Source organism: Somniosus microcephalus, chromosome 10 (genome assembly GCF_052327205.1).
Source record: "Somniosus microcephalus isolate GS21.2 chromosome 10, FLI_Smic_1.0, whole genome shotgun sequence".
Classification (NCBI taxonomy): Eukaryota; Metazoa; Chordata; class Chondrichthyes; order Squaliformes; family Somniosidae; genus Somniosus; species Somniosus microcephalus.
This window is the reverse complement of record NC_140996.1, coordinates 51349680-51376311: the sequence shown is the minus strand read 5'-3', so window position 1 is coordinate 51376311 and position 26632 is coordinate 51349680.

Genomic DNA, 26632 nt, shown 5'->3' with positions numbered 1-26632 from the left:
GTAAACGCAAAGGCTACCACTCATTTAATGTGCAGTTGGTATGCGACCACACACAGCGAATCCTTACCGTCAATGCCCGCAATCCTGGGAGCAGCCAAGATTCCTTCATCCTGTGCCAGACTGGTGTGTCAGCACTCTTTGAACCACCATGACAAGCTCCTAAATAGCTGGTTGGAGCCAAGGGCTATTCTCTCTCCACCTGGCTCAGGACTCCCCTCCGCAACCCCAACATTCCTGTCCAGCACACATATAATGACAACCATGCTGCAACCAGTAACATCATCGAGCAGACCATTGGCGTGCTCAAGCAATGTCTCCGCTGCCTGGACCACTAAGAAGGAGCCCTCCAGTACCCGGCTGAGCGGGTGTCCCATTTTGTGGTGGTCTGCTGCATGCTCCTCAACTTGGCCATCATGAGGGCCCAGCCCTTGCTACCAGGGATTGCAAGACCACCTCAGGAAGAGGAAGAGGGTGACGAGGAGGAGGAGAAGGATGAGGATGAAGATGAAGATGAGGAGGAAGACAAGGATGATGAGGAACAGGAGCGAGGGAGGAGTCAGCCACTCAATCGGCCTTCCGGAAGGGCGGTCCGTGACCGCCTCATCAGACTGCAGTTCCAATAAATTAAACCCCAGATCCCTGTTGCTCACCACATCCCCATCATTCCATCCCTGTCGCAGGTCAGTTCACAGCGCAAAGCTGAATTGAGACACACCACAAAAGAATCCAAACTGAGTGAATAAATTTATCAAAAAACAGTGAGCACATATTTACAGCAAAAATATAAAGGTTATAAAGGGATATACAAGGCCTACAATTCAGAGCAGCTGAAGGCAGTTAATTAAGGAAACTAGATTAAGCTGGTTTTCCTGTAGCAGAGCTCAGCAAGTCTCCCTTGTTTCAGGGCCTATAAAACAGGCTTTGAATTGCGATTTTGTACTGAGTGCGGTTTCAACAGAGTGCTGCGAGTTGGGTGAGTCAGGGAGTGAGATGAGGTGAGGAGTGGAAGGAGGAGCTCCCTTGCTTCACCTTTGTTTTTCCTAACTTTTCAATCTGTAGGAAGAGGCCGGTGTCGGGAGCAGCAGGAGAGTAGTGAGTATTTAAACTCACTTTCGCGGGCTTTTTCTCAAAGGCCGGTCAATCTCACAGACCAGCGGTGGCGTTCGAGAGCCACGCCACGATTCAAAAAGTGACGCGGGCAAGAGGAAGCAGCTGATTGGGTGAGTATGGCCAGGTGGGTATTTATACTACTCTATAGTTTGAGAGTTAAGGTTAATAGTTTATAAAGCTTAGAAGGTCTTAATTTTTGTGGTTATAGTTTCTACGGTCCCTGTTGTGTATCGGGGAGTGCTAGTAACCAAGGGCCCTTGTGTATATCATTTAATTGTAGTGTAATTGGTGGTATTGATTTGATTTAATTTAAATTAAATTAATTGAAGGGTAAGTCATGACAGCACAGCTCGGCCCTGTGGCATGCTCCTCCTGCACTATGTGGGAAATCAGGGACACTTCCTGTGTCCCTGGCGACCATGTGTGTGGGAAGTGTATACAGCTGCAGCTACTGGCAGACCGCATTGCGGCGCTGGAGCTGAGAATGGATACATACTGGAGCATTCACGATACTGAGGACGTCGTGGATATCACATTTAATCAGTTGGTCACACCGCAGGTCAAGGCTGCACAGGCAGGAAGGGAGTGGGTGACCACCAGGCAGAGTAATAGGCACAGGCAGGTAGTGCAGGGCTCCCCTGTGGCCATCTCCCTCTCAAACAGATATACCAATTTTGATATTGTTGAGGGAGGTGGCTTATTGGGGGAAGGCAGTAGCAGCCAACTTCCTGGTACCATGGGTGGTTCTGCTGCACAGGATGGGAGGAAAAAGAGCAGGAGAGCTATAGTGATAGGGGATTATATAGATAGACATTTCTGCGGCCGCAAACAAGACTCCAGGATGGTATGTTGCCTCCCTGGTGCAAGGGTCAAGGATGTCATGGAGCAGCTGCAGGGCATTCTGGAGGGGGAGGGTGAACAACCAGTTGTCGTGGTGCATATAGGTACCAACGATATAGGGAAAAACCGGATGGAGATCTGTTGTGTTTGTACCGCTATACACAATTACATAAAATAATAAAGCAGCAGAGACTGAGAGTAACTTCAAGTGATCTTTACTGGTTAACTGGAACTTCGGCGCTGACTATACAAATCGATACGCGTCTGTTATATACGCTTGCAACAAAGGATGTACATCCGTAAAACAAATTAGTCCCTTCAATGTTGTATACATTACACTTCCTCCCCCTTTAGTTTAATAGTATATTAACGCAAAATTTCTATAATTAACATACAGAGCCTGTCTTTACAGTAACCTTTTTGTTTTCTTAAAAGTAACAAAATTCAAATTCCAACATAACATTTTATTTTGTCAAAAGCCCTTTTACAAGTCAAGTCTCTGGGGAGGCCTCCTCTGCCTCTCTGGGTAATGTCTCTCCAGACTCTTTTACTTTGGGGAATGAGACTGTAGAGATACAGGTGCATCAGGTGAGCGATCAGCACAGGTAGAGCTCTCAGCTGTGGATGAGGCTGGTGCTGATGCTGATGAATCAGGAGTGTCTGTTTCCATGTCAAGTGAGTCTGGGCGAGGTATAGGGGTGTTTTCCACCTGAACATCCAGAATTTGGTCCACATGATGTCTCAAAACGTTCTCTCCCACATCCACAGTATACATCAGTGGTCCCTCTCTTGTGGATATTGTCCCTGGTTGCCGCTTTTTCGTCCGGAAATCACGAGCATGAACTGATTGTCCCACACTGAAGCTTCTTGTTGGCTTAGCATTCAAATGTTTGAACTGTTTGTTCTCTACATCACGATGTACATTCGGTTTAAGAAGGTCCATGCGAGATCTCAGGTTCCTGTTCAGAAACATCATCGCTGGAGTCTGATTAGTGGCTGCGTGTACTGCGTAGCAAAGAGGAAATTGTCTATCTTGTGTTGCAGTGGTAGATTCTCGCTGTACATTGCTTTGATGGCCTTCTTGAAAGTCTGTACGAATCTTTCTGCCAAGCCATTTGTAGCTGGATGGTACGGGGCAGATGTGTAGTGCTTGGTTCCATTTTTCCTCATGAAACCTTGAAATTCGTCAGAGACAAATTGTCATCCATTGTCTGTGCAGATTTGTTCTGGTAGGCCATTTCTAGCGAACATGGCCCTCAGAACTGAAATGGTCTTTTCAGATGTGGTTAATTTCATTTTAATGACCTCGGGCCATTTGGAATGTGCATCGACTGCAATCAAGTACATGGAGTCCATGCACGGTCCAGCAAAGTCGATGTGCACACGTTGCCATGGTGATGAGGGCCATTCCCTTGGATGGAGAGAGGCTTGTGGTGGTGCATTCTGGACCTTTTGACATCCTGAGCAGCTCTTTGTCAGGTCCTTGATCAGTTTGTCAATTCCCGGCCACCACACGTATCCACGGGCAAGGCTTTTCATCTTTACCGTACCTAAGTGGCCTGCATGCAGTTCATCTAGCACTCGGTTACGATGCTTGGGAGGAATCACAACTCGTGAGCCGCACATCAGTGTTCCCCGACACACTGATAACTGCTCCCTCCTTGCTGAGAATGCTGGAAACAATAAGTTACCAAGCGCTGGCCATACCTTCACAGTGATGTCGTAAACTTTTGACAATGTAGGGTGTTTCTCTTTCAATGAGGGAGTTTTTCACTGGTAACTGCTCAACTATTGTTGTGTGAAATACCTCTGCTGAGTCAACTGTTGTTGTTCTCTCTGAGGTCAGCAGTGGTAAACGTGACAAACCATCGGCGTTGCCATGTTGCTTGGTCCCCTTGTATTCAATGTCATAGAGGTGAGCCCCTAGGAAGAGTGACCATCGCTGCAGCCGTTGTGCCGTCATCACTGGAACGCCCTTCCTTGGGTTGAAGATTGAAATGAGAGGCTGGTGGTCAGTTAATCATGTAAACTGTTGACCATACAAGTAGTGGTTGAATTTTTTGACTCCCCACACAAGGCTGAGGGCCTCTCGGTCAATCTGTGCATAATTGCGTTCAGCTGTAGTCAATGATCTTGAGGCAAAGGCTATTGGTCTTTCTGAGCCGTCTGGGAACTTATGTGACAACATGGCACCAATGCCATGGGGTGAAGCATCACATGCCAGTCGAATAGATAAGGATGGGTCAAAGTGAGCTAGCACCTCTTCTGAGGTAATGAGTCTTTTACTCTCTTGAAAAGCTGTCACTCCACTTCCATTGTGACCCTGTCTGTAGCAGTGCATTTAGTGGATGTAACACTGTGGATAGGTTGGGCAAGAACTTGTGATAGTAGTTCACCAGTCCAAGATATGATCTCAACTGAGACACATTTTCAGGTGTTGGTGCATTAATCACAGCTTCAATCTTGTCTGGAGACTAGTGTAAACCGTCCTCGTCAATCACATGTCCACAGTCTGAGATTTCCTTTTTGAAAAACTCAACTTGTCTTGGTTCGCTCGGAGCCCATACTCCCATAACCTGATGAGCACCTGTTCGAGGTTGGAAAGGTGGTCGTTGTCATTCTTGCCAGTAATGATGATGTCATCAAGATAACACTGAGTACCTGGGATCCCCTGCAGGACTTGGTCCATTGCCTTTAGCCAGATTGCAGGAGCTGATGCTATTCCGAATACCAGCCGATTGTACTGGTAAAGGCCTTTGTGCGTATTTATTGTCAGGTACTTCTTTGATGCATCATCAATTTCCATTTGGAGATAGGCCTGGGCCAAGTCAATCTTTGTGAAGCGTTCCCCTCTTAACAGGGAAGCAAAGATGTCCTCAATGCGAGGCAATGGGTACTGTACTGTGTGGAGGACTGGGTTAACAGTCACTTTAAAGTCTCCGCAGATGCGCACTTTTCTTGGCTTTCCTGGTTTTGTGCTGGAGGTTTTCTTCATCACTGGAACTATAGGTGTGGCCCATTCACTCCAATCCACCTTGGACAGGACCCCTAACTGCTCCAAGTTCTCCAGCTCTGCTTCTACTGAAGGGCAAATTGCATAAGGCACTGGTCTGGCCTTGTGGAACTTTGGATTTGCGTTCTCCACAATCTTAATTTTTGCTTTCATGCCCTTAAGTGTTCCTATTCCCTTCTTGTACACTTCCTGAGAGTCAGAGAGTATTTGTGACAGTCTATCAGGAGTGGCGTTGCTGTCCTCCTTTGCTGACAGAGTGCTTGGATGGTGTGCCAATCCAACTGTATTTTCCTGAGCCATTCTTGTCCCAGCAATGGTGGTCCTCCATTTTACAGTACATAGAGGTTCAATTGCGGTATTTTTTTTTCTTTGTATGTCACTGTCACTTTTATTTTACCTTTGGGGCACCCTCTTTGTCCTGTGTATGTCTTTAACAGTACTTTAGTTGGCCTTGTGGTATGTGTGAAAACAGTCGTTTGTAGTCATGTACAGAGATCACTGTTAAAGCTGAGCCTGTGTCCAACTCCATTTTCAGCCTAACTCCTGCCACTTCTGGAGTAATCCATATTATTCTGTGATCCTCTGTCTCTTTCACACTGTGTAGTTTCAGACAAGCCAAATCCTCTTCCTCTGAGTCTGTGTCACTTTTTTTTTAACTTGAACCGTTTCCAGTCACGTGGTGTACCTTCTTGTATCTTTCTTTGAAAGGTTCCTTGTTTTCAGTCACTTGATGTATCTTCTTGTTACTCTGTATTGTATCAGTTTTCTGCTTCTTATTTGCTTTGCAGACTCTTTCAATGTGCCCTTGTCTGCCACATTGTCTGCAGTCTTTGGCCTAGAAATTGAGTGCCCTTAGCGCCGATTTTGCGGTGCTAGAGGGCCTAGCGCTGCATTTGGCGCCGGCGCCGAAATTGCCTGGGGCCCTTCCGCCGCGGTAGACCGGTAGCGCTGCGCCGGCACCGATGACGTCATCGGTGTGCGCAGCGTCCCGGTTGCCATGCCGACGGGCCCCAGCGCCGAAATTCAGTTGCGGCCGCCTCGCCCGTGACAGCCGCAACTAAGACTCTGGCAACAGAGTCTTACAAGTCTTTGCGCCGGCGCATTAAAGGCCCCGCGGCGGCCGGCCGCTTTCCCGCCGGCCGCCTGGCCGCAGCTCCCTCCCCGGACTTCCCCCCTCCCCCCCGGAACAGAAGCAAGCCCGGCACTTGTCCGAGGTGCCGGGCTCATTTTTAAAAAGATTTTCGCGGGCCGCGGCCGAGTGCAGGCAGCTCCTCCTTAAGGGAAGGAGGAGGCCTGCACTTCCCGAGCCTGCCGCACCGCATCGGGTGCCGCAGCGCCGGAATTGCGGCGCGAAACGGCAGTTAGCGCCGATTTACCGCCGCAAAGACCCTTCAGTAGCGCCGGCAGCCGTTTGGGCGCGGCCCTGCTGAATTTTTGGCGCGCGCAGGGGGACTTAGCGCCGGCACTAACTTCCGGCGCTAAAGCCCTGGCTAAGCCAAAACTCAATTTCTAGGCCTTTGTCTTTAAACCAAGTCATTGTGGTCATGTGACATTTCACCACAGCGATAACACTTCTTTTCTTGTTTCAGTTACATTTTATTAGTTGAATATTCCAGGGATTGTTGTTGAATTTCTAAAGCGCCACGTGCTGCTGCTTACATTGATATTGCGATACTCAGAGCCTTCTCCAATGTGAGGTCTTTTTCAGACAGGAGCTTCTTTTGTGTGCTTTCATTTTGCATGCCACACACAAATCTGTCCCTCAATACGTCTGATAAGCCCACTCCAACTTGGCAATGTTCCGATAATTTGCGCAACTTTGCCAAATATTCAGAAATGCTTTCATTTTTGCTCTGGTTCCGTTTATGGAATTTTAAATCTTTCAGCTATGAGCAGTGGTTTGGGGCTTAAATGGTCTTGGAGTGTGTCCACTATTTGTTTGAATGTTTTGTTTGCTGGCTTTTCAGGGGTTAATAAACTACGTAGCAGCCCATATGTCTTTGCACCCATAACACTCAGCAAAACAGTGGCTTTCTTTTCTACCTCCACTCCGTTAGCCTCACAGTACAACTCCACTCTTTCAATGTAAGCTGCCCAGTCTTCAATGCTGCTATCAAATGTTGCAATCGTGCCAATCATCGCCATTTTTTTTTTCCAAACCCATTTTTCTTTCTTTACTAGTTAGCTAGCGTCATGCAAGTCACTGTGCACTTTTCACTTTACTTACGTATCCCCTGCCTAGCTTAGCAAGCGTGCTCCGTTTTCTCTACCTTTTCACTCCTTTCTTCCAAGTTTCAGTGTCCTCTGGATGCGATGCCAGAATAGGAAGACGTAGGTTCATAATTCTCATCGCCAATTTGTTGTGTTTGTACCGCTATACACAACTACGTAAAATAATAAAGCAGCAGAGACTGAGAGTAACTTCAAGTGATCTTTACTGGTTAACTGGAACTTCGGCACTGACTATCCAAATCGATACGCGTCTGTTATATAAGCTCGCAACTAAGGATGTACATCCGTACAACAAAGTTGTCCCTTCAATGTTGTATACTTTACAAGATCCTAAAAGCTGAATATAGGGAGTTAGGAGGTAAATTAAAAAATAGGACCTCAAAGATAGTAATCTCAGGATTGCTACCAGTGCCACGTGATAGTCAGAGTAGAAATAGAAGGATGTTTCAGATGAATACGTAGCTAGAAGAATGGTGCAAGGGGGAGGGATTCAAATTCCTGGGACATTGGAACCGGTTCTGGGGGAGGTGGGACCAGTACAAACTGGATGGTTTGCACCTGGGCAGGACTGGGACTGATGCCCTAGGGGAGTGTTTGCTAGTGTTGTTGGGGAGGGTTTAAACTAAAATGGCAGGGTGTTGGGAACCTGTGCAGGGAGACCGAGGAAAGGGAAGCAAGGATAGAAGCAAAAGACAGGAAGGAGAAAAGCAAAAGTGGCAGTCAGAGAAATCAGGGGTTTAAATCAAACATGGCCGCAGTAAATAATAATTCTAAAAGGTCTAAGTGTTAACAAATCAAGCCTGAAGTCTTTGGCCTAGAAATTCAGTATTGCCACGTTTGGGGCACTACAGCCGGGCGTTCACTAAATTTAGCGCCCGGCGCAACTTAGCGCCACCTTCGCCGAAATTGAGTTGCATTGCCCCAAGAGGTTGCTGCTGCGCTAAAGCAGGTGGTGCACGACTATCATAAGGCGCTAAGCCGGTGAGTCGAGGCGCTACCACCGAGGGTGGGCGCAGTGCATGTGTGGCGAGTTATCGATTGCAGGCAGACACGCTGGCGCCGGTCAGCTCTTAAAGGGGGAGGGTCGATTTGGTTTGCAGACTCGCCCTGCACACTGCAACCCTGAATCTAGGCCTGGACAGACCAGCTTCGACAACGCCATGCCCACGACCATGGAGAAGGCCAGGGAGCAAGCGCAGCACTTTAGTGAGGGTGCCCTGAAAGTTCTGGTTGGTGCAGTGGAGCGCAGGCGCCCTATCCTCTTCCCTGACAGTGGCAGGAGGCCGCTGCCCAGTGAATACAGGAAAGCTTGGAGGGAGGTGGCACACAGAGTGACCTCCAGCAGCTTGGTCCTTAAGACCCCAACGCAATGCAGAAAGAAGTTCAATGACCTCACTCGGGTTGTCAGGGTGAGTACCCTTTCCTGTATCCTCTTCATCCCTGCATGTGCACATCACTTTATGGCCAAAGGGTCCTGAAAGCCCCAATGCCCAGCCCTCATCCAACACCTATGGCACGCTCATGAAATTCACATGCACATTCACCACTTTACACACTGTCAGGGCTATTCCACCATGGGAGGCAGTGCAGGCAAGATGAGGGCTTGACACTGTACTCAGAGCCCATCCTTTCTCTTGCAGGGCAAGCTGGCGCACAACAGGATGCAGCAGCTATGGACCAGGGGAGGCCGTCCTGAACTGAAAGACCTCAGCGACCTGGAGCTGTGAGGGTGCCAGTCAGTTCCTTTTGTAACCTCTAGATGGCACCTTCACTTGCTTCTTTGCGTGCAACAAAACAAGTTAACAAATAAACTGCAACTAAAATCCAATAACCCTTTAAATAAACCTTAACCACTCAAATTAAAATTTGGTTGTTTAAACTAATTATGCACTCCAGTCCCCGCGGCGCCCACCGGTCACGCAAAAGCTCGAGCGCGCCGGCGGACACCGCGTGCTCCATCTCTAGGGCCACCCGGGCGCGAACATGGCCACGGAAGAGGGGGAGGCAATCCGGTCGGACGACCCCCTCGACCGCCCGCTGCCTGGACCAATTAATGGCTTTCTTGGCCAGGCCCAGGAGCAGGCCCACGAGGAGGTCCTCCAACCTGCCCGCTCCCCTCCGCACGGGGTGACCGTAGATCAGGAGCGTGGGACTGAAGTGCAACCAAAATTTGAGGAGCAGCCCCTTCAAAAAATGGAAGAGGGGCTGCAACCTCTCACACCCCATATATACGTGGAACACGGACTCCTCCAGACTGCAAAACAAACAGGCGGTCTGGGAGTCCGTAAACCTATTTAAAAATCTATTGCACGGAGCTGCTCTGTGCAACACCCTCCAGGCCAAGTCCCCAATAGAACAAGGGAGGACTCCCGCATAGAGAGACCCCCATTGGGGACCTCCGTCTTCGTCCGGAGGTAAAACGGCACGCCACGGCGTGTCCGGACGGCAGGCGAAGATGGCAAAGTGGAAGGTGTGCAAGAGCAGCCCGTACAGGAAACCCCTCCACGCAGAATGAAAAAGCACGGAGGGTATTTCCTCGAGACGGCTCAAGTTGTGAGGCACCGATCCCCGAGGGGAGTTTCGGGGCAAGGCGCCGATAAGGAATTCCGTCCGAACGGGAGTAAGCTCGGATGGGATCTCCCCACGTGCCCGAGCCGCCTCGACACACCTCGTGGCGCCGGGGGGCAACATCGCTTTCACCGCCCCGATGGCACTGACCGCGAGCCGGACGTTGTCCCATGACATGCGTCGCGCCAGCTCCTCTGGCGCCATCCAGCCCGCTCCTCCGCCATCGAGTAGGTCCCCGACTCTAGTCACCCTGCCAGGCACAGCCCTGCGCTCCGCCAGCCACCCGAACTCGCGGACGTGGAGGTGCGGATTCCTGAACAGCGGCTCCCGGAGGACAGCCGCCGCTCCTGACGGGGGAGAGCTCCGCCTGGAGGCGACGTAATTCCAAACCCATAGTAGTTCCTGGTAAAAGACAGGCAGCTCCCGTAGGCTCTCACGCCTGCCGCTCACCTCCAAAAACAGGAGCTGCGTGTCGTAATTGAGGCCGTGCAGCTGGCGGAAAAAATACGTCGCCAGCGCACACCATCTTGGAGGATTCTCGACATACAGGTATCTCTGCAGCGTCTGAAGACGGAAAGTCGCAGCCTGGGTGCGGAGGCACACCAACGCCTGACCGCCCTCCTTAAGCGGGAGACTCAGAACCGCGGCAGCGACCCAGTGTATCCTGTTGTTCCAGAAGAAGTCGACGAGCTTCTTCTGTATCTTGGCGACAAACGCAGGGGGGGGATCAGAGTAACCAACCGGTACCACAACATGGCGGCCACCAGTTGGTTTATGACCAACGCCCGACCCCTGTAGGACAACACTCGGAGCAATCCTGTCCAGCGTCCTAAGCGAGCGGTGACTTTGGCCTCCAGCTCGTGCCAGTTCGCCGGCCAGGCGTCCTCGGCCGGGCTGAGGTAGACTCCCAAGTAGAGGAGGTGCGTTGTACTCCAGGCGAAGGGCCTGAACTCCTCCGGCAGAGAGTCCACCTGCCACTGACCCACCAGGAGTCCAGAACATTTCCCCCAGTTGATCCTGGCGGAGGATGCGTCCGAGTAAATCTGCTGGCATTCCCGCATCCTCCGCAAGTCAACGGGATCCGTGACCATGAGGAGCACGTCATCGGCGTAAGCCGAGAGGACCACCTCCACGCCCGGCCCTTGCAGAGCCAGTCCCGCCAACCTCTTCCGCAAGAGGTGCAGGAAAGGCTCCACGCAAATGGCATATAACTGGCCGGACATGGGGCATCCCTGACGCACCCCCCTCCCGAAGCGAAGGGGCACCGTCAAGGACCCGTTAACTTTAATCAGACACTCCGCGGCAGCGTACAGAAGTCGGATCCGGGCGACAAAATGTGTCCCGAACCCGAATGCGCGCAGAGTCCCGAAAAGATACTCGTGATCCACCCTGTCGAACGCCTTCTCCTGATCCAAGGAAAGGAAGGCGACCGACAGACCAGCCCTCTGGGAATGGTGGAACAGGTCCCGGACCAGATGGATGTTATCATGAATGGTCCGGCCCGGGACCGTGTAGGACTGGTCAGGGTGGATCATGTGGGCCAGCACGGTGCCAAGGCGAATGGACATGGCCCTGGCAAAGATTTTGTAATCCGTGCTGAGGAGGGAGACCGGGCGCCAGTTCTTAAGAAGGCGGAGATCACCCCACTTAGGCAGCAGGACGATCACCGCCCTGCGCCAAGAGAGGGGCATCTCCCCGGTCGCCAAACATTCCCCCAGGACCCGCACGTAGTCGCCCCCAAGGACGCCCCAGAACGCCCTGTGGAACTCCACGGTCAGCCCGTCCAGCCCCGGGGACTTCCCCCTAGAGAGCTGGCGGAGGCCGCCGGTCAGCTCCTCCGAGCTCAGGGGAGCGTCCAATTTTTCGGCGCCCTCCAGGCCGACCTTCGGCAGGTCCTCCCACAGAACTCTGCACGCGTCCTCGCTGGACGGATCCGGAGAGAACAGAGCCCCGTAATAGGCGCGGATCTCCGCGCGGATTCCCTCCGGATCCGAGACCAGAGATCCGTCGTCAGCCAGCAGCTCCAAGAGCTGCTTACGGACCCCCCGTCTTTTTTCCAGCGAGTAGAAGAAGGGGGAGCCGCGGTCCAGGTCCCGCAGGAACTGGATCCGCGACCTCACGCACGTGCCTCGGGACCCGACAAGCTGCAGGTCCTTCAGCGCGCCCTTCTTCTCTTCGTACGCCAGCCGCAGGGCCGGGTCCTCGATGACTTGACCGAGACGGGACTCCAGGTCGAGCACCTCCTTCTCCAACTGCCCGACCCGGGCCTCCCGCCTCTTGGTCGACCCCTTCGCGTACTCCTGGCAGAAGAGACGGATGTGAGCCTTGCCCACATCCCACCATAGCCTCAAGGAGGGGAAGCCCCCCTGCTTCCTTCTCCAGCCGGCCCAGAACTGACCGAACGAATCCCGGAACCGCGCGTCCTCCAGCAGCCGGTTGTTAAAGTGCCAATACGCGGACCCCCCCCGTGCGCGCAGCGGAACGAGCTCCGCCCACACCAGGTGGTGGTGCGTGTACGGCACCGGCCGCAGGGAAGCCGCCGGAACGCAGGAGACGTATGCCCGCGAAATGTAGAGGCGGTCGATCCTGGACGCTCCTCCCCCAGACCTCACGTAAGTGAAGGCGCTGGAGTCGGGATGGAGATAACGCCAGACGTCCACCAAGTCGAGGGACCCGACCAGGTCCCTCAACTTCCCCATCGCAGCCGGGCACGGCTGGGTACCCGTGCGGTCCCTCGCCTCGAGGGTACAATTAAAATCCCCCCCGAGAATGATGCACTCGCCCGCGTTGATGGAGCCCAAAAGGGTGCACACTTCTTCAAAGAAGCGCGCTTGCTGCGCACCGGCCCCGGGGGCGTACACGTTCACTAGATGGAACGGCACGCCCCCCAGGCGAACAGTGACCTGGAGCAAGCGGCCCGGCACGAGCTCCTTGACCCCCAAGATCTCCGGCTGAAAATGCGGGGCCAACAAGATAGCCACCCCACTGGAAACACTGGAGAGGTGACTCATGTTGACCCCTCCTTGCCACTCCAGGAGCCACGTGGCCTCGTCTCCCGGAACGGTGTGGGTTTCTTGCAGGAAGCACACCGCATACTTCCCGTCCCGAAGGACTGAAAAGTTATTAAACCTGCGGCTAGCTTCCCTGCTGCCGTTGACGTTGAGGCTGGCTATGGTTATCTTCATTTCAGAAGCACAACCAACCCCTACTTATAACTAATGGGGGAAGGAAGGGCGGCCGCTAGTCGACCGCCACTTCCTTAGCAGCCCAGTGAGAAACAGCCGGAACCGACGCAGCTCGAGCAGGTCCGCGCCCGCGTCCTCGCCCATGGTCCTGTAGGCGACGCGGGCCGACCCGATGAGCAGCGCCAGCCCCGATCATCTGTTGAGGGCCTGCCGGGTAGTGCGGCGACCCTGGCACGTGGCCACAAAGTCCCGGAGGTCCCTGATGGGAATTAGAACGAGGGGGGTCCCGGCGAGGGGCGCGAGGTCATCCATCGCCTCCTCGGCGATGGCATCTAGATCTTCCTCCGCCCCTACCACCGAGTCACCGTCCTCCTCCGGGGGGTCGCCACCGTCGGCCAAACCGTCCGCCACGCAGTGCGCATCGGGCGGCTCGGCCGTGACGGCCGGCCCCGCCTCCGCCCAGATCCCATCCCCAGGATCGGTAGCGAAGGATTTCTCCCTGGGCTCCTCTAGGGGGGCCGGGCCAGAAGACGGCGGCGGTTCGGAGACCCCCTCCGCCCCAGGCGCCGGAGAGACCGGAGAGACCGGAGAATATGAAAACCGGACCTCCTCCAAGTCGCCCGGCGCCGGAGACACAGACAGAGGGCCCTCCTCTGCGACGCCACCGGCCTCCGACCCAGCAGACGGGGTGAAATTTTTACAAACCTCGACGAGGTCGAGCAGCACCTGGGAAAAATCCGGGTCGTTCTGGGCGAGCTCGTCCTCAGACGACTCGCCCGACCCGGTCCCCTGTCCGCCCGACCCGTCGAGGGGGAGAGCCACCGTTAAGGGATCGATTGCCGCCGCGGGTTGTTCCGCAACCCCCCCCACGGGCAGGGTCTCGTCCCCATCCCCGGGAGGTACGAGCTGGGCAGACGCCTCTGCCTCAGCCTCCCCAGGGACAGGCGACCCCTGCCGTTCGCCGATGGTGTTAGCGGTGGTGTGGGGCGCGGTGCCCGCAGCGGGTGACGACTCCTCCCGACCGGAGTGACCTTCCACCTCCCGGTCCTCCTCCTCGTCCTGGGAGTCGCGCCTCCTCTTGAGTGCGGAGGGGTAGAGGGAGGCCTCCATGTCTTCAGGGGCCTCCCCTGCTCCCTCCGGCGGAGCGAGATCTTTGGGTCCCTCGGGCCCGAGCCCGGCCGCAGGTTCTGGCGTTACCGCCTCGGCGGTCGCGGCCACAGGCTCGGACACGAGGTCCCCCCCACCTCCGCACTCCGTGATTATTTCAATGACACGCTCGGGCGTCAGGGCCTCCAAATCCAGGGGTACGCCCTCCGCGGGGGGACCCACCCTACGGTTTCTGGTCTTGCACCGCGCCTTCTTTCCGACCGGACCTCCCTCCTCCCCCTCGCCGGAGGCCTGGATGTCGTTGGCCTCCGACGATGACCGCGCCCCGGTAGCGTTTGATTGAGAGGGGGCGCGGCTTGACCCGGAGGGAGGAGCGGTGGCGGCGCCAGCCTTGGCCACGCCAGATGACTTGGCGGCCTTGGAGGCGGGGCAGTTTTTCCGAACGTGCCCCACCTCCATACAGGCGTGGCACCGCACGCCGTCCGTCATCCAGAAGATGCGGTACGGGGTCCCCCCGTGGAGGACCATGAAAGCCCCGTCCGTCTCCCCCTCCCGCGCCAGCTGAATAAAGGCCTGGCACCGGAAGGAGAAGACATGGCGAAGGCTGCTCTCCCGGAGTCCGAGCGGGATCGGGGAAATCCCCGACCTCACCTCACCAAGTTGGTGTAGGTGGGGGAAGAGGAGCTCACTGGTGATAAAGGGCGGGACGTTTGACAAAACAACCCTCTGCGCGGTGGCCTCCAGCGGATCCACCGGCAGGAAAGTCCCGCCCACGGTGAGCCCCTGGGCGATGGCCAGGGCCACCGCCCGCTCGGACTCCAGGAGGAAGACAGCCTTCCCGTACATTTTTGAGGCGGCCACTATGGCCGGAGGGCCGTCAACCCCGGCCATAGCCTTCACACACGCCTCAATTGTCATATTGGGGTGGGTGTAGCTCTTCACCCCAAGTTTTTTGGTCATTAGTCGGAACGGCGACGGGGCAGCAGCGGAAGCGGGAGTGGCCGCGGCTTTCGTTGCCACTGCTGCGTATGTCCACGCCGGCCCCGTCGCCGCCGCAGATGTAGACGCCATGGTGGGGTGGATCTTAAAAAAGAGCTACACGCACCCCAAATGTCACAGGCCTGAAGGTGTTAAATGGCCTCAGGTAAGAGAGTCCTGAGCAGAGGGAGTGTAAATTAACTGGGCAGCCTCTCCCCCTAATGGTGTTAATTGGGAGAGGGCCCTTTCCTCCCTCTGCTCAATTGGCAATTAATTGAGTAAGGAGGTGCCTTTTGAGAGGCAGAGAGAGGACAAGGAGAGAGAAAGAGGGGGATGGGAAGGAGGGGGGGCCACAAAGGCAGGGTCCCCACTTAAGGTGTTGGTCGGTGGGTGGGCGTCGGCTGGGTGCACTCCCCCGATGGAATAAATAAAAGTCTTTCCCGATGGTCTTCGGGCAGGGGGAGAAGATGTCTTCACCTGGGTAGGCTGGAAAAAAGCCCAGGCTCAGCCCACACCAGGTCTTCTTGGTATGGAGGAAACAAAACTTCACCTGGGCAGGCTCCAGCCAACCCAGGCCAGGCTTTCGGCCCGTCTTCTTTCCTCCCCCCGCCTAGGATGTAAAGTCTTTAGGGGGGAATGCACATAGACACCCACCTGCAGATGTTTCGAGTTGCAGCTCTTCCCCTCCTTCCACGTGGAGCTGTTTGGTTTCCTCTCTCCCTCTCCTGGGCTGGAGGCCGACTTGGGAGGCAGTGATGTAAAAAAAAAGCCCCTCCTGTTGGAATGCTGGCCTCCTCCTCTGTCCTCTCCTCCGTCCTCTCCAGGCACCTCTGTAAATGATGTAGGCTGCTAGTAGTAGTGGTGGTGCTCCCCACAGCAGCAGGAGCTCAGGAACAGCACAGCCTTCTCCTCTCACTGCTGCAACACAATGAGCTCCTCTGCGGGTGCACCTTCACTTGTTGGTTCCTTTGTTAATTGTTCCTTAGCTTCCCCCTCTTTGTGTTTAAACCATAAAAAATACATTAAACAAATAAACTGTAACAAAAAGTCCAATAAACCCCTAAACAAAACTTGACAAATCAAATTAAAATTTGGTTACTTAAATCGATTATGCACTCCAGTCCCCGCGGCGCCCACCGGTCACGAAAGAGCTCGAGCTCGCCGGCGGACACCGCGTGCTCCATCTCCAGGGCCACCCGGCCGCGAACATGGCCGCGGAAGAGAGGGAGGCAATCCGGCCGGACGACCCCCTCGACTGCCCGCTGCCTGGACCAATTAATGGCTTTCTAGGCCAGGCCCAGGAGCAGGCCCACGAGGAGGTCCTCTGACCTGCCCGCTCCCCTCTGCACCGGGTGACCGTAGATCAAGAGCGTGGGACTGAAGTGCAACCAAAATTTGAGGAGCAGCCCCTTCAAATAGTGGAAGAGGGGCTGCAACCTCCCACACCCGACATAAACATGGAACACGGACTCCTCCAGACCGCAGAACAAACAGGCGGCCTGGGAGTCCGTGAACCTACTTAAAAACCTATTGCACGGGACTGCTCTGTGCAACACCCTCCAGGCCAAGTCCCCAATAGAACAAGGGAAGACTCCCGCATAGAGAGCCCCCCATTGGGGACCTCCGCCTCCGCCGGAAGGTAAAACGGCCACGGCGTGTCCGGACGGCAGGCGAAGATGGCAAAGTGGAAGGTGTGCAAGAGCAGCCCATACAGGAAACCCCTCCGTGCAGAATGGAAAGGCACGGAGGGCATCTCCTCGAGACGGCTCAAGTTGTGAGGCGCCAAACCCCGAGGGGAGCTTTGGGGCAGGGCGCCGACAAGGAATTCCGTCCGAACGGGAGTAAGCTCGGGTGGGATCGCCCCACGCGCTTGAGCCGCCTCGATACACCTCGTGGCGCCGGGGCGCAACCTCGCCTTCACCGCCTCAATGGCATCGACCGCGAGCCGGACGTTGTCCCACGACATACGCCACGCCAACTCCTCCGGCGCCATCCAGCCCGCTCCTCCGCCATCGAGTAGGTCCCCGACTCTAGTCACCCTGCCAGGCACAGCCCTCCGCTCCGCCAGCCACCCGAACTCACGGATGCGGAGGTGCGGATTCCTGAACAGCGGCTCTCAAAGGACAGCCGCCATTCCTGACGGGGGAGAGCTCCGCCTGGAGGCGACGGAGTTCCAAACCCATAGCAGTTCCTGGTAAAAGACAGGCAGCTCCTGCAGGCTGGCACGCCTGCTGCCCACTTCCAGAAACAGGAGCTGCATGTCGTAATTGAGGCCGTGCAGCTGGCGGAAGAAATACGTCGCCAGCGCACACCATCTGGGAGGATTCTCGACGTACAGGTATCTCTGCAGCGTCTGAAGACGGAAAGTCGCAGCCTGGGTGCGAAGGCACACCAGTGACTGACCGCCCTCCCTAAGCGGGAGACTCAGAACCGCGGCAGCGACCCAGTGTATCCTGTTGTTCCAGAAGAAGTCGACGAGCTTCTTCTGTATCTTGGCGACAAACGCAGGGGGGGGATCAGAGTAACCAACCGGTACCACAACATGGCGAACACCAGTTGGTTTATGACCAACGCCCGACCCCTGTAGGACAACACTTGGAGCAATCCTGTCCAGCGTCCTAAGCGAGCGGTGACTTTGGCCTCCAGCTCGTGCCAGTTCGCCGGCCAGGCGTCCTCGGCCGGGCTGAGGTAGACTCCCAAGTAGAGGAGGTGCGTTGTACTCCAGGCGAAGGGCCTGAACTCCTCCGGCAGAGAGTCCACCTGCCACTGACCCACCAGGAGTCCAGAACATTTCCCCCAGTTGATCCTGGCGGAGGATGCGTCCGAGTAAATCTGCTGGCATTCCCGCATCCTCCGCAAGTCAACGGGATCCGTGACCATGAGGAGCACGTCATCGGCGTAAGCCGAGAGGACCACCTCCACGCCCGGCCCTTGCAGAGCCAATCCCGCCAACCTCTTCCGCAAGAGGCGCAGGAAAGGCTCCACGCAAATGGCATATAACTGGCCGGACATGGGGCACCCCTGACGCACACCCCTCCCGAAGCGAAGGGGCGCCGTCAAGGACCCGTTAACTTTAATCAGACACTCCGCGGCAGCATACAGAAGTCGGATCCGGGCGACAAAATGCATCCCGAACCCGAATGCGCGCAGAGTCCCGAAAAGATACTCGTGATCCACCCTGTCGAACGCCTTCTCCTGATCCAGGGAAAGGAAGGCGACCGACAGACCAGCCCTCTGGGAGTGGTGGACCAGGTCCCGGACCAGATGGATGTTATCATGAATGGTCCGGCCCGGGACCGTGTAGGACTGGTCGGGATGGATCATGTGGGCCAGCACGGTGCCAAGGCGAACAGACATGGCCCTGGCAAAGATTTTGTAATCCGTGCTGAGGAGGGAGACCGGGCGCCAGTTCTTAAGGAGGCGGAGTTCACCCCTCTTAGGCAGCAGGACGATCACCGCCCTGCGCCACGAGAGGGGCATCTCCCCGGTCGCCAAACATTCCCCCAGGACCCGCACGTAGTCGCCCCCCAGGACGCCCCAGAACGCCCTGTGGAACTCCACGGTCAGCCCGTCCAGCCCCGGGGACTTCCCCCTAGAGAGCTGGCGGAGGGCGCCGGACAGCTCCTCCAAACTCAGAGGAGCGTCCAATTTTTCGGCGCCCTCCAGGCCGACCTTCGGCAGGTCCTCCCACAAAACTCTGCGCGCGTCCTCGCTGGACGGATCCGGAGAGAACAGAGCCCCGTAATAGGCGCGGGTCTCCGCGCGGATTCCCTCCGGATCCGAGACCGGAGATCCGTCGTCGGCCAGCAGCTCCAAAAGCTGCTTACGGACCCCCCGTCTTTTTTCCAGCAAGTAGAAGAAGGGGGAGCCGCGGTCCAGGTCCCGCAGGAACTGGATCCGCGACCTCACGTACGCGCCTCGGGACCCGACGAGCTGCAGGTCCTTCAGCGCGCCCTTCTTCTCTTCGTACGCCAGCCGCAGGGCCGGGTCCTCGGCGACTTGACCGAGACGGGACTCCAGGTCGAGCACCTCCTTCTCCAACTGCCCGACCCGGGCCTCCCGCCTCTTGGTCGACCCCTTCGCGTACTCCTGACAGAAGAGACGGATGTGAGCCTTGCCCACATCCCACCATAACCTCAAGGAAGGGAAGCCCCCCTGCTTCCTTCTCCAGCCGGCCCAGAACCGACCGAACGAATCCCGGAACCGCGCGTCCTCCAGCAGCAGGTTGTTAAAGTGCCAGTACGCGGACCCCCCCCGGCGCGCAGCGGCACGAGCTCCGCCCACACCAGGTGGTGGTCCGTGCATGGCACCGGCCGCATGGAAGCCGTCGGAATGCAGGAGACGTATGCCCGGGAAATGCAGAGGCGGTCGATCCTGGACGCTCCTCCCCCAGACCTCACAAAAGTGAAGGCGCTGGAGTCGGGATGGAGATTACGCCAGACGTCCACCAAGTCGAGGGACCCGACCAGGTCCCTCAACTTCCCCATCGACGCCGGGCTCGGCTGGGCACCCGTGCGGTCCCTCGCCTCGAGGGTGCAATTAAAATTCCCCCCCGAGGATTACGCACTCGCCCGCGTCGATGGAGCCCAAAAGAGTGGACACTTCTTCAAAGAAGCGCGCTTGCTGCGCACCAGCCTGAGAGGCGTACACGTTCACTAAATGGAGCAGCACGCCCCCCAGGCGAACAGTGACCTGGAGCAAGCGGCCCGGCACCAGCTCCTTGACCCCCAAGATCTCCGGCTGAAAATGCGGGGCCAACAAGATAGCCACCCCACTGGAAACACTGGAGAGGTGACTCATGTTGACCCCTCCTTGCCACTCCAGGAGCCACGTGGCCTCGTCTCCCGGAACGGTGTGGGTTTCTTGCAGGAAGCACACCGCATACTTCCCGTCCCGAAGGACTGAAAAGTTATTAAACCTGCGGCTAGCTTCCCTGCTGCCGTTGACGTTGAGGCTGGCTATGGTTATCTTCATTTCAGAAGCACAATCAACCCCTACTTATACCTAACGGGGGAAGGAAGGGCGGCCGCTAGTCGACCGCCACTTCCTTAGCAGCCCAGTGAGAAACAGCCGGGACCGACGCAGCTCGAGCGGGTCCGCGCCCGCGTCCTCGCCCATGGTCCTGTAGGCGACGCGGGCCGACCCGATTAGCAGCGCCAGCTCCAACCATCTGTCGAGGGCCCGCCGGGTAGTGCGGCGACCCTGGCACATGGCCACAAAGTCCCGGAGGTCCCTGATGGGAATGAGAACGAGGGGGGTCCCGGCGAGGAACGCGAGGTCATCCATCGCCTCCTCGGCGACGGCATCTAGATCTTCCTCCGCCCATACCACCGAGTCCCCGTCCTCCTCCGGGGGGTCGCCACCGTCGGCCAAACCATCCGCCACGCAGTGCGCATCGGGCGGCTCGGCCGTGACGGCCGGCCCCGCCTCCGCCCGGATCCCACCCCCAGGATCGGTAGCGGAGGATTTCTCCCTGGGATCCTCCAGGGGGGCCGGGCCAGAAGACGGCGGCGGTTCGGGGACCCCCTCCGTCCCAGGCGCCGGAACGCCCGGAGAGACCGGAGAATACGAAAACCCGGCCCCCTCCAAGTCGCCCGGCGCCGGAGACACAGACAGAGGGCCCTCCTCTGCGACGCCACCGGCCTCCAACCCAGCTGACGGGGTGAAATTTTTACACACCTCGACGAGGTCGAGCAGCACCTGGGAAAAATTCGGGTCGTTCTGGGCGAGCTCGTCCTCAGAGGACTCGCCCGACCCGATCCCCTGGCCGCCCGACCCGTCGAGGGGGAGAGCCACCGTTAAGGGATCTATATCCGCCGCGGGTTGTTCCGCGACCCCCCCCACGGGCAGGGTCTCGTCCCCATCCCCGGGAGGCACGAGCTGGGCAGACGCTTCTGCCTCAGCCTCCCCAGGGACAGACGACCCCTGCCGTTCGCCGATGGTGTTAGCGGTGGGGTGGGGCGCAGTGCCCGCGGCGGGCGACGACTCCCCCCGACCGGAGGGACCTTCCACCTCCCGGTCCTCCTCCTCATCCAGGGAGTCGCGCCTTCTCTTGAGCGCGGAGGGGTAAAGGGAGGCCTCCATTTCTTCAGGGGCCTCCCCTGCTCCCTCTGGCGGAGCGAGTTCTTTGGGTCCCCCGGGCCCAAGCCCGGCCGCAGGTTCTGGCGTTACCGCCTCGGCGGTCGCGGCCACAGGCTCAGGCACGAGGTCCCCCCCACCTCCGCACTCCGCGATTATTTGAATGACGCGCTCGGGCGTCAGGGCCTCCAAATTCAGTGGTACGCCCTCCGCGGGGGGACCCACCCTACGGTTTCTGGTCTTGTCCCGCGCCTTCTTTTTGACCGGACCTCCCTCCTCCCCCCCGCCGGAGGCCTGGATGTCGTTGGCCTCCGACGATGACCGCGCCCCGGTAGCGTTTGATTGAGAGGGGGCGCGGCTAGACCCGGAGGGAGGAGCGGCGGCGGCGCCAGCCTTGGCCACTCCAGATGACTTGGCGGCCTTGGAGGCGGGGCAGTTTTTCCGAATGTGCCCCACCTCCCTACAGGCGTGGCACCGCACGCCGTCCGTCGTCCAGAAGACGCGGTACGGGGTCCCCCCGTGGAGGACCGTGAAAGCCCCGTCCGTCTCCCCCTCCCACGCCAGCTGGAGAAAGGCCTGGCGCCGGAAGGAGAAGACATGGCGAAGGCTGCTCTCCCGGAGTCCGAGCGGGATCGGGGAAATCCCCGACCTCACCTCCCCAAGTTGGTGTAGGTGGGGGAGGAGGAGCTCACTGGTGATAAAGGGCGGGACATTCGATAAAACAACCCTCTGCGCGGTGGCCTCCAGCGGGTCCACCGGCAGGAAAGTCCCGCCCACGGTGAGCCCCTGGGCGATGGCCAGGGCCACCGCCCGCTCGGACTCCAGGAAGAAGACAGCCTTCCCGTACATTTTTGAGGTGGCGACTATGGCCGGAGGGCTGACAACCCCGGCCATAGCCTTCACGCACGCCTCAATAGTCATGTTGGGGTGGGTGTAGCTCTTCACCCCGAGCTTCATGGTCATTAGTCGGAACGGCGACGGGGCAGCGGGAGCAGCCCCGGCCTTGGCCGCCGCCGCCGCATAGGTCATTGCTGACCCCGTCACCGCCGAAGAAGTGCTCGCCATAATGGGGCGGTTTTTAAGGAAGAGCCACGCACACCCCAAAAGTCACAGGCCCTAAGATGTTAATGGCCTCGGTAAGTGTGTCTTTCCCAGAGCAGAGGGAGTGTAAATTAACTGGCCCGCCTCTCCCCTTGATGGTAATAATTGGGAGGGGGGCCCTTCCTTCCCTCTGCTCAATGGGTAATTAGAAAAAAAAATAAAAGAGGTGCCTTTTGGAGAGGCAGAGAGAGGACAAGGAGAGAGAAAGAGGGGGATGGGAAGGAGGGGGGGCCGCAAATGCAGGGTCCCCACTTAAGGTGTTGGTCGGTGGGTGGGCGTCGGCTGGGTGCACTCCCCCGATGGAATAAAAAAGTCTTTCCCGATGGTCTTCGGGCAGGGGGAGAAGATGTCTTCACCTGGGTAGGCTGGAAAAAAACCCAGGCTCAGCCCACACCAGGTCTTCTTGGTATGGAGGAAACAAAACTTCACCTGGGCAGGCTCCAGCCAACCCAGGCCAGGCTTTCGGCCCGTCTTCTTTCCTCCCCCCGCCTAGGATGTAAAGTCTTTAGGGGGGGAATGTACATAGACACCCGCCTGCAGATGTTTCGAGTTGCAGCTCCTCCCCTCCTTCCACGTGGAGCTGTTTGGTCTCCTCTCTCCCTCTCCTGGGCTGGAGGCCAACTTGGGAGGCAGTGATGAAAAAAAAAAAAAAAAAAAAAGCCCCTCCTGTTGGAATGCTGCCCTCCTCCTCTGTCCTCTCCTCCGTCCTCTCCAGGCACCTCTGTAAATGATGTAGGCTGCTAGTAGTAGTGGTGGTGCTCCCCACAGCAGCAGGAGCTCAGGAACAGCACAGCCTTCTCCTCTCACTGCTGCAACGCAATGAGCTCCTCTGAGGGTGCACCTTCACTTGTTGGTTCCTTTGTTAATTGTTCCTTAGCTTCCTGTGTTAATTCTTAACAGCCTGTTAGCAGTACATGGGTTGCACCTGGTTTTCTTGGTATATAAGTTCTATGGTTGTTTCACTCTTTGCTCAGTCCTCACTAGGGTGGACCAGGGAGTTAGTCTTGACAATGTCCTCTGTCTTGACTAGGTGCTCTGTGTGACTAGCCTTTGCTCTATGGCAGCTTGCCTTCACAAGCTGGCTGCCATAGTTCTCTCGAGCTATATATCTAAGTCTGTGTTCTAGTTCTCTTGAGCTATGTATCTAAGTATGTGTTCTTGTCTCTGGATTTAAGATGTTCTTAAGTCTGTTGTTCTGTTAAGTTGCTTGTCTTGGTAGGTGCTGTTTGGACTAGCGTGTTGCTATGTGGGAGCCGTTGGGATCTTGTCTTGAGCTTTGCATTGATAAGCCGATTACCCTTGGGGCAGATTGTCTGGAGTTTAGCCTCGGCAAGCCGGTTGCCCCTTGTGGTAGCTTGTCGCAAGCTCAGTATAGACACATGGGCTTCCTCATGGAAGCTGTCCTGAGTTCCTATCTTGACTAGCTGCCTTGTAACTTGTCTCTAGTTCTTATGTATGCTTATGCTTCTGTCTCGAGTTCTCTTGTCTCTAGTTCTTATGTATATTGCTGTGTTAATCTAGTTATGTGTGAATCGAGTAAAGTTCAAACAAAGTACTGTATATTTGTCTCTTGTTTGGTTTCTGCACTTGGGTCCAGAACCTACCTCGCCCGGAGAGCACGGCCTCGTATTTATACGGCCCCGTGGCTCCCCAACCCTGACAGGAGCAGCAAGTGGAGCGGATTATGGGAGGCTGGCTGATTGGCACCATTGCCACTGGAGATGCCGACCCCGTTCTGGACAGCAATGGTAAGGTCATCATCACCTTTTTGACCTCTCTCTTTCCACTTGTGCCTCACACCAGCACCCTTTGCCACTATCGATCCAATGCAGTGCATTGCAGCACTCATGCCTCCCTCGCTGCTGCCCTGTCCTCACTCTAAAGCAACTCTTGTGCCTCCCTGCTTTCAGATGCAGATTTGCCAGGTGAGGAGGCAAGCCCTCAAGCTGGCACTGTGAGTGAATCGGAAGGCAAGGAGGAAGAAGAGGAAGCCGGACCATCAGTGCCACCCTCAGCCGAGGCAGCCCATGGCCATGATGGGGACACGTCTTCCCTGGAGGGGAGCAGAAGGGAAGCGTCTGATGAGTGTGAAGCTCCGGGGCCCAGTGGGCTGCAGCAATGCGGGAGGGGTAGGGAAGCTCGGTGGCCTTCTCCCCGGAGGGTGAGTTTGGCCTCCAGTCCTGCTACAGTGAGCGCAGAGGAGGTGCGGCTCCTTGGTGAAATGGGCGCCCACGCTGAGCGCAGGCACATTGAGCTCATGGCTGCAGTGGCAAGGATGCCGGACTGCATAGAATCACTGGCAAGGAGTGTGCAGGAATTCGGGGCAGCACAGGCCAGGAGTCTGCAGCAACTTGGGGCAGCACAGGCCAGGAGTCTGCAGGACTTCGGGGCAGCACAGGCCAGGAGTCTGTAGGAGGTCACTGCATCACAGGCCAGGAGTCAGCAGGACATCGCTGCATCACATGCGGCTTCCAGCCAAGTGCTTAGTCGTGCCATGCATTCACTGGCTGGTCTGATGCAGACACAGATCAGGGCCACACGGGCACTAACTGCTGCCACCCTCGCTGGATCGGCCAGGAATCGCTGGGGCCCTGCAGTCTGTGCTTCAGCAGATTCAGCAGATTGCTGCGCATGCTTCAGTGCTGGCCCGTGCAAGTGCCAGTGTCTCGGCCGACCAGGGAGTGCCTGTGCTCTGTCAGGTTGGCAGCATTCCTGCTGCCAACACTATCACTCCTCCACTGCAGCTGCCACCACCCGTAGGACAGACTGCTGCCACCCAAGCAGAGTTGGAGCAGTCAGCAGCCAGGCCCTCCAGACCCAGAGCTGGTACAGGCCGTCCCCCAAGGGCATCTGCCGACTCACTATCTGACCCTCAGCAGCCTTCCCCCAGCCTTGCTGCGAGGCGGATCACCCTCGCAGGCCAAAAAGTAGGAGGTGTGGCAAAATGTTGAGATTTTTATGAAGGCTGAGAATGTTGTGTTTGTTTTTTATGAAGGCTGAGAATGTTGTGTTTGTTTTTTATGAAGGCCAAGAATGTTGTGTTTGTTTTTTATGAAGGCTGAGAATGTTGTGTTTCTTTTTTATGAAGGCTGAGAATGTTGTGTTTGTTTTTTTGAAGGCTGAGGATCATGGTCATTTTTAATTAACTGTTTTGTTCATTTTCTCCAGGTTGTGAGAGCCAGTTATGTGTCTGACTGTTTTTTGGGGGGTTTCTCTGTATTTGGTTGTCATGCGGGAAGGGCACAGAGTTTGATAAATAAAAAATTGTCTTTATTCAGATTGTCCATGTTTGCACTTTGAACTATTTGTTGCCTTGACTGCCTCAGGGTTTGCGGATTAGCTCCATTCATGTTCATTCAATGGCACAAGCCATTCCCTGAGAGGGGGCCTAGAATCGACTTGCAATAAGACACTGACGGATGGCCCTTGCACTTTGTGCCTCCCTCCCGTCTTGGTGCTCCTCCTCCTCCTCCTCCTCTGGTGGTCCTCCAATGTCTGCTGGCAGTGGCTGAGTCCTGAGGATAGCCAGGTTGTGCAGCATGCAGCATACTATAATGAAATGGGAGACTCGCTCAGGCGAGTACTGTAGGACTCCCCCAGAATGGTCCAGACAGCGGAACCGTTGCTTCAGCACGCCAATTGTGTGCTCAGTGATGTTCCTGGTCGCTTGATGGCTGTCATTGTATCGCTCTTCAGCAGGGGTGGTGGGAGCAGGGTCATCAGCCAGGTGCACAAAGGATAGCCCTTGTCCCCGAGAAGCCAGCCTCCTGGGTGAGCCGGGGCTTCGAAAATGTCTGCCACTGAAGTCTGGCGCAGGATGAAGGCGTCGTGGCTGCTGCCTGGAAAGCGGGCATTGACAGCTAGTATCAGCTGCCTGTGGTCACACACCAACTGCACATTCAGCGAATGGTAGTCCTTCCAGTTGCGATAATCCTCGGCATTCTCCAGAGGCGCCCGCAAAACGACATGCGTGCAGTCAATGGTGCCCTGGACCATGGGGAAGCCCGCTATTCTTGCAAATCCCATTGCACGCTCTTGCTGCTTGTCCAGGGTCACGGGGAAGGAAATGTACTGATGTCTCCTTCTGAAGAGAGCATTCATGACCTGGCAGATGCAGCAATGCACCGCGAACTGGGATATATTGGCAATGTCCCCAGTAGCAGATTGGAAGGAGCCGATGGCATAGAAGTTGAGAGCCATGGTCACCTTCACCGCCACCGACAGAGACGTCCTGCTCCTCAGCTGAGGCTGCAGATCTCTATGAAGCAGGTGGCAGATCTCAGTGACCACCTCCCTTCTGAATCGAAGCCTCCGAATGCACTGCTCCTCAGACATGTTGAGGTAGGAGAAGTGCTGGCGGTATACCCTGGGATGGCAAGGCCTCCTGTGCCGACGCCTGTTGGCCCTTCTCCGTCTGGCC